At 45.2% G+C, this 16,772-nt stretch overlaps 1 protein-coding gene and 1 long non-coding RNA gene across 2 annotated transcripts in view; one reads left to right on the top strand and one right to left on the bottom strand.

The window, feature by feature from the left end:
• Positions 1–16,772, top strand: part of PIGL (phosphatidylinositol glycan anchor biosynthesis class L) — a 143,318-nt gene that overhangs the window by 36,252 nt on the left and 90,294 nt on the right. The window lies entirely within an intron of this gene.
• Positions 12,655–16,117, bottom strand: LOC122930391. Its single transcript, XR_006388126.1, has 2 exons — positions 15,857–16,117; positions 12,655–13,585 (listed from the first exon to the last, which is right to left on the bottom strand). It is a non-coding gene; the product is annotated as an uncharacterized LOC122930391 (long non-coding RNA).

Raw genomic sequence — 16,772 nt, 5'->3', positions numbered from 1 at the left:
CTAACGTGTACGGCCAACATTACATTTATCTAGCGTGCATGGATAACATTACATTTATCTAACGTGTACGGCCAACATTACATTTATCTAACGTGTACGGCCAACATTACATTTATCTAACGTGTATGGAGAACATTACATTTATCTAACGTGTACGGCCAACATTACATTTATCTAACGTGTACGGCCAACATTACATTTATCTAACGTGTACGGCCAACATTACATTTATCTAACGTGTACGGCCAACATTACATTTATCTAACGTGTACGGCCAACATTACATTTATCTAACGTGTACGGCCAACATTACATTTATCTAACGTGTATGGCCAACATAACATTTATCTAACGTGTACGGCCAACATTACATTTATCTAACGTGTACGGCCAACATTACATTTATCTAACGTGTACGTCCAACATTACATTTATCTAACGTGTACGGCCAACATTACATTTATCTAACTTGTACGGCCAACATTACATTTACTTAGCGTGCATGGAGAACATTATATTTATAAAACGTGTGCGGAGAACATTACATTTATCTAATGTGTATGGAGAACATTACATTTATCTAATGTGTATGGAGAACATTACGTTTATCTAATGTGTATGTCCAACATAACATTTGTCTAACGTGTATGGAGAACATTACATTTATCTAACGTGTATGGCCAACATTACATTTATCTAACGTGTATGGCCAACATTACATTTATCTAACGTGTACGGCCAACATTACATTTATCTAACGTGTATGGCCAACATTACATTTATCTAACGTGTACGGCCAACATTACATTTATCCAACGTGTACGGCCAACATTACATTTATCCAACGTGTACGGCCAACATTACATTTATCCAACGTGTACGGCCAACATTACATTTATCCAACGTAGGGTTGTTGCGGGTATCGAAATTTCGATACCCAATCGATACTTTTGTCCCGGTATCGATACGATACCGGGATTTCCGTTTTTTCGATACTGGGCTGCGCTTCTGCGCAGTCTAGTATCTCTGAACATGAGCGCGCTGCTATCGGCGCGCTCATGTTCTCTCTCAGCAGCACGAGGAGAAGGAAGCTGTCCTCCCTCCCCCTGTGCTGCTGCTGCTGCCGCTGCCACCAATGAGAAGCGAGGGGCGGAGGAGGGGCGGCAATGAGAAGCGAGGGGCGGAGGAGGGGCGGCAATGAGAAGCGAGGGGCGGAGGAGGGGCGGCAATGAGAAGCGAGGGGCGGAGGAGGGGCGGCAATGAGAAGCGAGGGGCGGAGGAGGGGCGGCAATGAGAAGCGAGGGGCGGCAATGAGAAGCGAGGGGCGGAGGAGGGGCGGCGCCGGCAATGAGATGAGAGGGGCGGAGGAGGGGCGGGCGCACTGCGCCACCAATGATAGGATTATTTCAACACAGAGCTGCGCCCAGCGATGCCCCAGCACTCACCATTAGTCCTGGGCGCCGCTCCGTTCGCCTGCAGTGCCCCATTACTGTCTCCTCTCCTGCTCCACATGCTGCTGATTACTATCGGAGCGATGGGAGGAGACATCAGCTTCACTAGTAGGCGTTCCTTCTCCCTGCGCTGCGATTGGACAGCGCTACAGCCAGGGAGAAGGAACGCCCACTAGTGAATCTGATGTCTCCTCCCATCGCTCCGATAGTAATCAGCAGCATGTGGAGCAGGACAGGAGACAGTAATGGAGCACTGCAGGCGAACGGAGCGGCGCCCAGGACTAATGGTGAGTGCTGGGACATTGCTGGGCGCCGCTCTGTGTGGCCTGATAGTGAAAGTCTGGACTCATATACAGTAGTGTAGTCAGTCTTTAACACATACAGGAGGCGGGTGCCGGCAGCAGAATCGCATTGCCGGCACCCTGCCCCTGACAGGGAGCTGCGATCAGCGGCAGTTAACTGCCGCTGATCTGCCAGTACCCGCCTCCTGTATAAAGAGGTAGTTATCATTGCCCCCCCCCCTCAACCCACCCATCCCATTAAAATCATTGGTGGCACAGTGTGCCGGCCCCTCTCAACCCCCCAGTATTAAAATCATTGGTGGCAGTGGCCACAGGGACCTCTCCCCCCCCCCCCCCCCCCTCATTGGTGGTGCAGTGGCAGCTTCTGATCGGAGCCCCAGCTGTGTAAGCCTGGGGCTCCTATCGGTTACCATGGCAGCCAGGATGCTACAGAAGCCCTGGTTGCCATGGTAACATCCCTGATGCTGTGTGCACAGAGCAGCAGGGACAGTGTGGAGTCCTATTCACCCTGATAGAGATCTATCAGGCTGAATAGGAAAAGGGATGAAAGATCCCAGGTTCTAGCCCCTAAGGGGGAAATAGTCATTAAATAAAAAGTGTAAAAAAAACAAACAAAAAACACTAAAATATGAAGTATAAATCACCCCCTTTTCCCAATTTCACATATAAAATATTTAAATAATAAACATATTACATCGCCACGTCAGAAAAGTCCAAACTATTAAAATATATTAAAAAAAATCTAGGTGGTGAATGCCGGAACAGAAAAAATAAAATAAAAACTGCGCGATTCGCCATTTTTAAAAATGAGGAATGCACGTGGCTTTTTTTGTTTATTTTTTTCGCGTGGTATCGAATGGTATCGAGTATCGCAATACTTTTTCATGGTATCGAAACCGAATCAAAAAATTGGTATCGCAACAACTCTAATCCAACGTGTACGGCCAACATTACATTTATCCAACGTGTACGGCCAACATTACATTTATCCAACGTGTACGGCCAACATTACATTTATCCAACGTGTACGGCCAACATTACATTTATCCAACGTGTACGGCCAACATTACATTTATCCAACGTGTACGGCCAACATTACATTTATCCAACGTGTACGGCCAACATTACATTTATCCAACGTGTACGGCCAACATTACATTTATCTAGCGTGCATGGAGAACATTACATTTATCTAATGTGTACGGCCAACATTACATTTATCCAACGTGTATGGCCAACATAACATTTACCGGTGATATACTGTATAAATATATATATTTATTAGGAGGTACTCTTAAAGGATTTGTACAAGATTTAGCAAAATTTGGCATGTAGGGCAATGTAAAAAAAAGAAAAGAAAAACATCTTTGTGGCAATGTACAATGGGGCCCTGTTTTTTGAGTTAGGAGCGGGTCCCAGCGGTGGCACAGCTTCCTCTTGGCATACACTGGTGCGGATGTTGGCATATTTTTTATTTTTTTTGTACTATAAAGCAAAGAGTAGTCTGCTGCACTTTCCTATACAGAAGTGTACTGTACATTGTAATATGAGACAATGTGCGACGTATATACCATCGGTGGTATACATCGGGAATACTTCCGACTTGTGCCTCCGGTTGAAGGAAAACGTAATGTGAACAGCAGCTAAAGTACAGTAACACATGTACAACTTGTCAGAGGTCGAGCAATCCAGGAAGTGCACAGTGACTACTACACATTCATTGTATGGAGGTAGGGGGAGAGACTAGGGTAACCTAAAATCCGAATGCCGACCTGCATGAACTTCTGTGCGCATTTCCCACATGTGTCACTTGTAAATTTTGTTGCAGATTTAATGCTATTTATTGCATTGAAAAGGCTGAAATCTGTACCAGAAATCACACAAACAAGTGACATATTGCAGATTTCAAAATCCGCCCAACAGGTCAATTTCCTCATGTGTCATGAGACTAAATAAATGTTTATACTAAGAGACCCCCATCGATCGCTAAAACGTCTCAAGCCCATCTCCTTACTCAAGACGGGCTCTTATACTTTCTATGGAGCCCAGCTTCCGCAGCAAAGAGAGAGCACATTATGTGAGCACTTCTTTCTCCTTGTTCTAGGAATGAGTGGGGGTCTCAGCACTCAGACCCCACAGATCAAAACCTATGATTGTCACTATGACACATCAAAAGTTTTTTTAAATTGCAGGTAAACGTTAAGAGACATTTTAGGGTACTTTCACACTAGCTTTTTTCTTTTCCGGCATAGAGTTCCGTCACAGGGGCTCTATACCGGAAAATAACTGATCAGTTATAGGCTAATGCATTCTGAATGGAGAGTAATCCGTTCAGGATGCATCAGGATGTCTTCAGTTCAGTCGTTTTGACTGATCAGGCAAAAGATAAAAACGTAGCATGCTACGGTTTTATCTCCGGTGAAAAAAAACTGAAGGCTTGTCTGAAGGACGGATCTGGCATTTTTCCCCATAGGAATGTATTAGTGCCGATCCGGCATTCAAAATACCGGAATGCCGGATCCGGCCTGCGCATGCGCAGACCGGTAAAAATATAAAAAAAAAATACAAGACGGATCCGTCTGTCCGCATGACAAGCGGAGAGACGGATCTGTTCTTGCAATGCATTTGTGAGACGGATCCGCAACCGGATCCGTCTCACAAATGCTTTCAGTCACATCAAAATCCGACAACGGAACTGCCCTGCCGGATCACACTGCCGCAAGTGTGAAAGTATCCTTAACAAGAAATGCTAACATTTTTTAAAGCAGACAAATGAGCTAACTTTCTAGTGTACATGTATTTCAGGGTACTTTCACACTAGCGTTAGAAGAATCCGGCAGGCAGTTCCGTTGCCGGAACTGCCTATCAGATCCGGAAATTCGTATGCAAACAGATATCATTTGTTTCCAGATGCGGATCCATCTGACAAATGCATTGCAATACCGGATCCGTCTCTCCGGTGTCATCTGGAAAAACGGATCCAGTATTTATCTTTTTTATAGATTTAAAGGTCTGTGCATAAGCAGACCCGAAAAACGGATCAGTTTTTCCGGAACACTTGGTACCGGATCCGGCATTAATACATTTCAATGGAAATGAATGCCGAATCCGGCAAGTGTTCCGGAATTTTGGCCGGAGAAAATACCGCAGCATGCTGTGGTATTTTCTCCGGCCAAATACTGTAAAAGGGATTGAACGGGAGATATCCTGATGCATCCTGAACGGATTGCTTTCCATTCAGAATGCATTGGGACAAAACTGATGCGTTTTTTTTTCTGGTAATGAGCCCCTATGACGGAACTCAGTACCGGAAAACTTTAACGCTAGTGTGAAAGTAGCCTTAGATTGTGCTCATGTTGCTTTCTTTATCAGTGCACTTGGCCCCTATCTGCACAGTAGAATGGTATGGCCCATAAACTAGTCAGTCCTGTGTTGTGCATTCATAGGCTCCCTGAATAGAACTAAACTTGGTCTCCATCACGTCCAGGTATCTAACAGGTGCATAGTAGTTTATAGTAGTTTATTGAGGAGCACAACATATACAGCGAAGACAGTATCACTACCTGCAGCATGTCTGTCAGCGTCTGTACAAACGTCCCTCACAGTGAGACGGACCGACGCCATGTTTAGTCCTATTAAGTTAGCCCATGAATGCGTTACTCAAGACCAGTGATGGCGAACCTATGGCACGGGTGCCAGAGGCGGCACTCGGAGCCCTCTCTGTGGGCACCCGCACCCTGGAAAAAGTCTATGGTGCGCCAATATGCCTTAGACTTTTCCTGCCATTCATCAGCGCAGGCGCACTATGAACAGCACAGGCAGCGCATTGTATGTAGGCAGGCTATTATAGCTAAATGGTAAATTACATGGAAGATATACTGTACTGGACTGTAGGATTCAGGTTAAATTGCCATTTTGGCACATTGCGATAAATAAGTGGGTTTTGGGTTGCAGTTGCGGCACTCGGCCTCTAAAAGGTTCGCCATCACTGCTCAAGACTGACTGGTCTATGGGCCAAACCAATTTCCTGTGGAGCTAGAGGTCTAGAAAGAAGACGCTGATAAAGAAAGGTATGTGAGCAGAATTTTAAATAAATATACATTAGAAAATTGTATGATTTCTTATTCCATAAAGAAATAATAATAAAAAAACTGAATACCCCCCACTCCACTGCCAGCTGAAAAAGCACCTCCTACATGTCAGACCTTGTCCTTACAGGGTGTGACACAGGTTTTTTTTGGGTAAATTAGAGAATTCAGAAACTAGTGCAGGTAATGTAGCAGATATAAAACCACTCGTCCCAAGAAGTCATGCGTCTCGCAAACTGTACATCTTGATTTATGTAGTTACAAAAACGTAGTTGGTGATTTCTTTATTCTGATTCAGCTCATCTGCACTAAAGGTATCCGGCAGAGGAGCAGCCGTCCAGAGTTCACTGGATACTGCTGTTCACCGCCAGAGTCCATTGACTCTAATGGGATCCGGCAGAATGGCACCGGGTCTCGGCTCGACAAAAAATGGTGCATGATCCATGGAAATGCATTATCCGTGTGCTTTACTCATCCTCATATCCATTCCACAAAAGATAGAATATGTCCGCAAAAGAGGACCTCGGACCCGTGAAGTAAGCGGGTCTGCAAAAAAATAATATAAAATGGGACGGCACACAGATACTGCAAAATGGATACGGTTGTGTGCACCAGGCCTTAGATTGTCAGCTCCTGCGGGCAGGGTGTTTGTCCATGTTCCATTATACTCCGTGCTGCAGAGTATGTTTGCGCTATACACATGAAGATTCATATTTAATATCGCCCGCTGTCTCAGACTCCTGGATTCCTGTCTCTGTGATGGGAGTGGGATAATGGCGCTAATTGCAGCTACGCCTAGATTTTCCAGTTAGAGTGGATTTCGGCTTTAACGTGCTTCGTTCTCTGCATTAAAGGAATTGCGAGGCGCTTTTCACATTCATTATTTTTAATAGCTGCTTTTAGCGTTTCTAGTCATGTTAAAAGTGCATTTTAGGAAGTTTTATTTTGTGTCGATTATCATTGCGTTTTGCTCCAGCGTAGAATGGGTTAATGAGCAGGACTTGGCCCCCCAGCTTCCTCTGTCTCCTTCATGTCAGATTGCCCTGGGGACTGGCAGGCCCTTTTGGATTGCGTCCCAGAGGATGACTGAAGAGGACGGCTGTGTTGACAGTCTGTGCGCCCCAGGGCATTGTGGGACGGTTGTAATCAGTCCAGATCTGCAAACGCTCCATTGCCTTCACATTGAACTGACATGACCTCTGTGTGTTTCGGACCACAGAGGAAGTGAGTCAAGAAAAAAAAAAAAAAAAACTTGGCAAAGGGATAGGAGACGGCAAAGGACAAATGCAGGCCTCAAAACCAAATAAGGGTGTGTGTGTGTCAGTCCTGGATCCTCCTGTTATATGGCCAAGCACATAGCGTGCAGAGGGGATTGCGGCAGACGTGGGGACAGGTCCCTGCACATCTCAGATGTCTACTCTGAAAGGTCACAACAGGAAAATCAGTTAGCCGGGTGTCCCCCATCTGATCAGTAATAAGAGCTGCCAACACCTCACAAGGCCTGAAGTCATAAAAAAAAAAACGGAAAGGAAAACCCTGCTCTGTCAAAATAAATCCCTAGTACAATGAGCGTAGGATCTGCAGTGTGTGTAGCCAGGACTGATCCCGTGATTCAGCCCCAGAACTGAGCGCACACCGGCCCCACATGAGCAGTGCTCCGCACAGTACACTCACTGGACTACATACAGATAGGCAGCATACAGCATCCCGCGCCACCCTATGAATCCAGTTTACCGTTATATATCAGGTATGCCCATCCTGCGGCCTTCCCAGCATGCCCTAATAGCTGCAGGCTGTCCAGGCATGCTGGGAGTTGTAGTTTTGCAACAGCTGGAGGGCCGCAGGTTGGGCATCCCTGTGTTATATAGACACCTACTCGTAGCGGGAGGCTGACCTGTGTCATCCCTTTTCGGGTGCTGCCTTCTCAAACTCACAGTGGAGGCCTTCCTTTCCCCCAACCGCCAAGTTACTCGCTGCTGCTTGAGGCCTTCTGCTGTATGTTTTATCCCCTGCTCACAGAGCTATAAGGACTTCTAGTCCAGGGCAAAGTGACAGAAGGTGGGACAAGAGAAGTAACCGGGGCCAGCAATACCGTAGTGCAGAACAAATACCGCCCCAGCAGGACCAACTACCACAATACAGCTTGAAATATTGCCTCTGCAAAACCAAATACCATAGTGTAGCAGAAAATACTACCACCTATGCCACAGTATGACACTGTATCATTGTCCTTAGGATGGCAGTACAGTTGAAATCAGGTGGCCAGGTGCATAAGTGCCTCATGCTTCTACATTAATTAAATGGGTTGTCTCAGTTCAGCAGATTACATTTATCATGTAGAGAAAGTTAATACAAGGCACTTACTAATGTATTGTGATTGTCCATATTGCCTCCTTTGCCGAATTGATTCATTTTTCCATCACATTATACACTGCTTGTTTCTATGGTTACGACCACCCTGCAATCCAGCAGCAGTGGTTGTGCTTGTACACTGTAGCTGTTGGCGCTGTTGGATGCGAACGGAATGTCCGCTGTCCCCATTAAAGTATAGTTGAGTCCGAAAGACATTGCGTCCAGCTGACGAGCGAAGCATGCTGCGGTTTGTGTCCTCCGCTTACCTGCCGGAACAGTGCAGTAATATGAAGGTAGCCTAAGGCACAGTATAGACAGTTCCAATTCTGTGCTCATGGTCTTGTTACTATCCCTGGGAAGGCACCAATGGGACCTTGTGTACATCAGTGTCTTGTTTTATCAGATGTGAGAGATTACGGTCCGGGCATAACACAGTGGAATATGTCATTCCTATGTAAGCTGTGGAAAGCCAATTAATAAAATTCTGATTTTTTTCCAAAATGGACTTGGACCATCTGGATGTAATAATAGAAAATGCATTAATGACAACAGACGCAGGTCGCTGTTCCGGCACACTTGGGTCACCTCTCGGTGCGCTGCAGGTCACTGCCTTGAGTAGGGTTCTCTCAGTTCTTCATAGGTGATGCAGCAGATGTAGGATGTCCATCTCTGTCTCCTCTAGAAACAAATCCACCCTCTTGGCATTTTCTACTCCAAGCAATGGATCTCGCTAAGTATATATTTCAAAGAATCTGTATTTTAATGTCACATACACACACAAAGGGCTCATGTGCCTAATCATTTATTGAAACTGGGAACTCAGCTAAGCTCGTATTCGTCAAGTAGACAATTGTATTTGTAGAAGGAAGAACCACAAGAATCCTTTTGTTCTAGATTGGTCCTGTTCTATTTCCGGGCAGGTAACTATATAAAGGTCTGCGTGGTTTTCCATTCCCATCAGCCTTCTGTAATTATCACGGTAAACAGTCTGGGGTACGCTCCTGGAAGGGAACACGTAAAGGGGGAGATTTATTTTGAGGGAAATCCGTTTTTCAGGAGTCTGTGACGCTGTAATTTGTGCTAAATGTATCAAAATCACGAGATGTTTGATACATTTCGTGCATCTTTACTTCTGTCTTGAGATGTTACTCCACTTTTTACGCCGCCCTTTAGGGTATGTTCACACTGAGTTTTTTTCAGCATGGATTTTGTCGCAGATTCTGCACCCCAAAAACCACGAGGAGAAAGATTGCAATTCATCTCCATTGAATTAAACGGGGGAACATGTGGTTTTAGGAACTCACGTGTCCCCTCTTGAAGTGGATTCAGTGCCCATAGTTGCCATTGAAATGAACAGGATGAAAAAATCATGTCAAAACCGCATCGGAGTAAAAAAAAAAAACACAAGCAAAAAACCATGAGGAATCCTGAAGCGGATTCTGCATCAGGTTTTTTACAGCACAGAGGAGTGCGACAGTGATAAATCTGGCTGACAGGCTAACTCTGCCCACTTTACCCCCTACTTTCCAAAACTGGAGTGAATGGTGTAAAATGCAAGTTGGTAAAATTTGGTGACTTTTTGAAGTTAGGATTATGGAGTACAGGACTTGATAAATTCCTCCGAAAGTGTTTATTATAGTGATTGAAGTATAGCCTGACTGGTGGAGACATACCGTACCTACTTGCTACTTGTTTTACTCTGATGAAGGGCGCCAGTCAGTTTCTACTACAAACATTGTATCTTGAGGGATCACTGTACCTGGTTTTACATAGGTAATACGGGATGTAAATATTAGAAAACCGGATTGAGTCCCAGACTTCTACACACTTTTATAAACATTAATGTTATTTAATTTTTAGAATTTATCTAGGCCTTTATTAAAACTATCCACTGTTCCTGCCATGACCACATCCTGAGGTGAGTATTCCATGAATTTACGTTTCATACAGTAAAGAAGCCTTCATGCCTCTGGACACTGAGATGCATTGGTGACAACAAGCATAGGTCTCTGTTCCAGCACTTCTCTAGATAGAGGCAGCGCCCCCTTGTCTTTTGAGGGGATTTTACATCTATTTACCATATTTTTTGTGCGTCCCATTTATATTTTTGTATTGGTTAATCATGTCCCCCCGTCTCTTCTGAAGACTAAATAATAATATTTCCTCATAACCTCAGACCCTCCATGCCCCTTATCAGTTTAGTTGCTTTCCTTTGTACAGTACTTTCTCCAGCTCCAGGGCATCCTTTCTATGGACGGGTGCCCCCCTGTTCTATGCCCAAGCATTACCCTGAATATATAGATAAATGCTAAATCATAATAAAGTTTTATTTGCCAGACCTTACCTCTAGGTATGAATGAATCAAATTATTTTTTGGGAAAAAGGTGAATACCCCTTCTATACGGGTGCATTTGTTCCATAGACACCGGTGGAATCTAAAATGCTGCGCAGATCCATTTTTCAACCTTCGTTGTTTTTAACATGTGGCTCTGTAGTAGGTAATTTGCCCACCAGCAAATTTTTAATGAATCGTTCGCCTATAGTCGTTATAGTCACATACCATAGGCTACACTGGGGTGCGAAGACTAACTAAGCTCCTGGTTTTTACCCTTTATTCTCACAAACAGGAATGCCCCTTGTGGCAGGAGAATTCCCAGGCTGTGGTCCCCAGAATAGTCATAAATTGGCTGCAGATGGAGTAGACTGGAACAGAGCTGAGGGTTGTGACCAAGAGGCCAGAGGATGAACCAGGAACATAATTAGGAGATGGCCAGAAGTCAGAATCCGAGTAGAACAATTGGTACGAGACAGGTACAAAGGACAAGGCAGGAGTATAGTCAGGAACAAGGCAGTGGTCAGGAACAAATTCAGCCATTCTGTTATTGGCTACTATGGCCAAGTCAGACTGACTGGTTGCTAATCTTTTCCTAATAGTATCTTGAACCCCTGCTTTCAGTAATCTCATTGATGACAGTGACTTTGTAGATGAGATTTTGATAGGTTATTACAAGGGTTCAATAAGACAAGATCTACAAGGTTGTCCTTCTCAGGGCAGGTAATACACGATGCTCCAGACTGGAAAATGCTTTTTACTCAGGCTTATAGAGTAGACGTAAAGGAAACCTGTCACCAGGATTTTGCGCATAGAGCTGGGGACATGGGCTGCTAGATGGCCGCTAGCACATCTGCAGTACCCAGTCCCCATAGCTCTCTGCGCTTTTATTGTGTTAAAAAACAGTTTTGATTGATATGCAAATGACCTGATATGAGTCCTGTAGCCGGAGATGAGTCAAGCGGAAAGGAGCCCAGCACCGCCCCGCGTCCTCCGAATCTCCTCCTTGCTGGCTGACGTCACAGAGCTGGAGCGCCGAAATCTCGTGATGCGCGAGCTAGCGCATGCGTAGTTTGTTTCCTGTGCTGATGCCAGTACAGGGAATGAACATGATGCCGACACTGCGCATGCGCTAGCTCGCGCATCGCGAGATTTCGGCGCTCCAGCTTTGTGACGTCAGCCAGCAAGGAGGAGATTCGGAGGACGCGGGGCGGTGCTGGGCTCCTTTCCGCTTGACTCCTCTCCGGATACAGGACTCATATCAGGTCATTTGCATATCAATGAAAACTGTTCTTTAACACAATAAAAGCGCAGAGAGCTATGGGACCTGGGTACTGCAGATGTGCTAGTGGCCATCTAGCAGCCCATGTCCCCAGCTCTATGCGCAAAATCCTGGTGACAGGTTCCCTTTAAGCGGTGGACTCCCTCTTTGAAGTCCATATGCTCAGATGGGGCTGGTCTGACCCTCCGTCTGTACTGGTTCTGATTGAAATGTTTGTATTGTCCATATTGGACACTAGTCCCTGTTTGCTCTAAGCATTAAAAAAAAAAAAAAAGAGCTTTTTATTTCCATAAAAGAATGATGTCCAAGCCATATACACTGTCAGCGGTGACTAGAGGGACATATTCTATGCAAAGTCCATGACAAGTAGCGATGGAAATGACAGCAGCCTGAGTTATTGTCTGTCATCTTGTGAAATGAAATGTGAAGAGGACATTTCCACCCACCTCGTCCCCCCTCCTGTTTGATGTCACATGGCACTGAGCTGTACTGGGGGAGGTTGGGACTGGGCTGCCAAACAACAATATCAGGTTCTGAATTTGGACACCACTATGTTGTTCATAAACAGTACTGACCTTTGTGGGAAGGTTGGCAGTTAGAAAAAGCAAAGTCAATAGAGACGCACACAAACAATCTCCGCGTCGTAGGGAGCCCTATTTATCTCCATGCAGGGCACACAGTGTAGATTTTTCACTCCGAGGACCTTTAGGGCATACAGATCATCATTACCCCCCCCACAGTTTGTTGCTGGTTTCTGACATAGACCATCTGGTTTATACCCATACACATTTATATGATGCTCTCGTATTTCTACATAACAAAGGACGTAGTTATCTAGAAGCAGGTAATATTTTAGGTCAAATTTTTTATTTTATTTTTATTAAAGGGATTATCCCATGATTATTGTAGAACTTGACAATCAGACATCGTATAGTACAAGGCAACCTCTTTCTAAAATAGCTAAAACCAGCCCTGTACCACAAGTGGAACAGAGCTCTCCCTACTCATTGTTCAAATTGCTCTGCTCGATTTTTTTCAAGTTGCCAGCTGAACGGCTAGGTCCTTTCTCAGAGGTGTGTCCTGTATGCTGCAGCTAGTGTCAGTTGACGAATCGAACTGAGCATGTGCATCCACCTGGGTGAGGTGGACAGAGAAATTAGAAAACGAGCAAACAGCAGGTGGCGCTGTACAGATGGATTTGAGTGAATAACGCAGTAGCTATAATAAATGTTTAATTACATGCAATTACAAAAGTATTCATATCCAGGTGCTGGTTTGAAAAATGTAGAATATTACTTGTGGGACAACACCTTTTAATGCTGATATAGCCAAGCATGTGTTCCCAAACCCTAATAGACCACGGTGGACATTTTGTCAGAGAAAAGTAAGAAAGCTGTCAAAGAAGTGTTAATTTTTTTACCAATTAACAAAATGCAAAGTGAATGTACAAAAGAGAAATCTAAATCCCATCCGTATTTGAAGTGACCACCCTTTGCCTTCAGAACAGCATTAGTTCTTCTAGGAACACTGGCACATAGGTTTTGGAGGATCTCGGCAGGGGGAGTTGTTTGGGACATCTTGGAGAACTAATCACATATCTTCGGTGGATGTAGGCTTGCTCAGATCCTTCTGCCTCTTTATGTAATCCCAGACAGACTGGTTAATGTTGAGATCAGGCCTCTGTCGGGCCATATCATCACTTCTAGGTCTCCTTGTTCTTCTTTATGCTGAAGATAGTCCTTCAAGACATTGGCTGTATGTTTGGGCTCGTTGTTCTGCTGCAAAATAAACGTGGAGCCCATCAGATGTCTCCCTGATGGTATTGCATGATGGATAAGTATCTGCTTGTACATCTCAGCATTGAGGACACCATTAATCCTAACCAAATTCCCAAATCCATTTGCTAAAATGAAGCCCCAAACTTGCAAGGAACCTCCACCATGCTTCACTGTTACCTGCAGACACTCGTTATAGTACCGCTCTCCAGCTCTTCAGAGAACAATCTGCCTTCTGTTACAGACAAATATTTAACATTTTGACTCATCAGTCCAGAGCGCCTGCTGCCTTTTTTTGCACCCCTGTTCCCCTATTTTTTGTCAGACTGAATCCCGGCATGTTTGCTGGGTAGTGGCCAGATTGCCGGTGTACCCTGTAATAGTCAATTGGGCCGGCGGGCATTCCGGCAGTGTCGGACCCAGAGAGCTCCGGCAGGCTGTTCTCTGCCAGAACTCCTGCCGGCGGTGTGAAAGAAGCCTTAGACAATATAACCTTCATGCTCATTTTCGTCTGTTTCATCATTATTTTAACGACTCACCAAGTTTTCACTGTAATGTCCCTTCATCAGACTCCCGTCTTTGCAGGTTCTGTTTAGCAAGAGCACAGACATTTCTGTACCTCGGATTATAGTTTTTGTTGGCTGTTAGCTATTCATTTTATGCAATTAGATTCATGTATTTTCCTTTGAGGCTGCATGGCTCATTCACTGCGCCCTTTAACTCTTTACAGAAAGGTAAAACCTCTATGACTGACTTGGACTAGGAACATGTCACCATAAAATTCACTGATAAACAGTGCCTTGGAGGGCTAGCTCAGCTGAATGTAATGCTACCTTTTGCTTAGTGATCCGCAGCTTCAAAAAGCACTTCTAATCCATATGTAAATTAGCAGTTAAGAGCACCGAAGGCGGGCTAAAGACTCTATGTGCACCCTTGCTCCTCCTGCTTCCTATGCCAGACCCTCCCTCTTTTTCTTGATTGTCATAGTCATGTACCTGTCAATTAAGAGGGATAGGGATGAGCAAGTAGAAGGCAGGAGGTTGCACAGAGTGGCTTGGGCCCGCCCTTGGTGCACTTAACAGCTCATTTGCATATGGATTAAAAGTACTTTTTCTCCAGAATGAAGCAACAGATCTCTAAGTGAAATATATTATTACATTCAGCTGATGAGTGACCCCTACAAGAAGTTGGGCAGATAGACTGACATTACAAACGCCAGTCTTAAAGGGGTTGTCCGGGCTTAATATTGATGAGCTATTGTCAGGATAAGTCATCACTATCAGATCAGTGGCGGTCCAACACCCGGCACCCCCGCCGATAGGATGTATGAAAAGAAGGCATGCGCTGTGTGTGCATACCGTCTCCTATCTCTCTCCCTGCTTGCTGCTGCTATGTCTATGGCAAGCAGGAGGAGAGACAGAAAACGGCACGTGCGCACGGTGCGTGGCTTCTCACCGGGGTGCCGGTGTTCTGCCAGAATGCTGTGCCTGGAAGTGACGCGGCCGCATCGGAATCAGCTGGAGGAGGGTGTGCGTGGCGCTGCACAAGCGCACATCCACTGGTAAGTAAAGATTATAGCACCGCAGCGGGAAAAGCGTGCCCACTTAATGCGCATGTGCAAAACTGGCTGGGACACACGGCACACATTCTGCCAAGGTATAGTGTTTTGGCAGGCCATATTTCTGAAGGGCCCAGGGTCCTTCAGAAATTTGGCCTGCCAAGATACTAAATCTTAGCAGAATGCGCGCAGTGTGTCCCGGCAGGTTTCGCGTGGACGCACTTCTCTCGTTATGGTGCTATAATTTTTACTTACCAGTGGATGTGTGCTTGCGCAGCGCTGCGCACACCCTCCTTCAGCTGATTCTGATGTGGCTGCGTCACTTCCGGTGTGGCCACGTCGCTTCCGGGTATAGCATTCTGCCAAGTTATAGCATTCTGGCAGAACACCGGGTGTCGAACCCACGCTGATCTGATATTGATGACCTATTCTGAGGATAGACCCCTCAGCTATGAGCGGGCATAAATATGAACTATCATTTATGCCAATTTCTGGCGTAAATGATAGTACTTTTTTGGGCCCAAGGGAGGTCTACCCCCACTAACCCACTTTGGAAGTAGCTAATTATGCCACAACATGGCATTCCATCATTTTTTACTTTTTTACACCACAATAGTGACGCCAGCAATTTGACGTGTCCCTAGTTGTGCCCGGTTTAGCAGTGAATTTCCCGGTGACAGGTTCCCTTTAATAAGTGACTGGAGATAAATTCTCACCTGCCCGGATTTTACATAGCGAGCACTGTTCCAGGCTGTTCCTGTGGTTAAACAAGGCTCCTGCGGTCCTGAAGGGGTTAAAGTGAGGGCTGTGCAGAGGTCAGCGGGTTTTGTGGAAAAACAAAAATGACTTTGATACGAAACCAAGGTGCTCCAAGTCCACGGAGGCCTTCCCATACTAAAGCCATGTGACTCTACCAAACATGCAGGAGCCCTGCCAATCAAAACAGGAGGGACACTAGTAGGCCAAAGTTGAACACATTCGTGCCAAACCCCTCCGGCAATCAGACGTGTTCATCTGCAGAGGAGGGTGGAGGCAGCCGAGGTTACTGCAGATCATCCTGTTACTATAGTGAAAGGCCTGCGTCATCCTAGAAAGACGCCTACCATCGACCGAAACTCAGGCAAAGAGGGGTAACACATGCCGTGTTACGTGTCTTCTCCTCAAGTCTGACATCTTTATACCTGATGCCACATCCAGGGCCTGTGCTGAGTCCTCATCTACTTACTTTATATCCAGATTTCCCCACTGGTTAAAATACTTTGGGGACGATTCATATTAACTACTACGCCAGTTTTGTGGCCTAAATCTATTTGCAGTTTTACACAAGCTTTTTTTTAGCAAAAATTAGTTTTTTTTGTTGTTTTTTTGTTTTTATTTGCACTTTTAGGCCACATGCACACGTCCGTATGCCATCCGTTTTTTTTCTGCAGATCCATTGTAACAATGCCTAAAACGGGCAAGAATAGGACATGTTCTATCTTTTTTGTGGGGCTACAGAACAGACATACGGATGCAGAGAGCACACGCTGTGCTGTCCTCATTTTTGCGGACCCATCCTATCCACAAAAAAAAAGAACGGACACGGAAACAAACAACGTTCGTGTGCATGAGGCCTAACTCCACGTTTGGCAC

Source organism: Bufo gargarizans, chromosome 3 (genome assembly GCF_014858855.1).
Source record: "Bufo gargarizans isolate SCDJY-AF-19 chromosome 3, ASM1485885v1, whole genome shotgun sequence".
Taxonomy (NCBI): Eukaryota; Metazoa; Chordata; class Amphibia; order Anura; family Bufonidae; genus Bufo; species Bufo gargarizans.
This window is presented reverse-complemented; position numbering and strand designations above follow the sequence as displayed.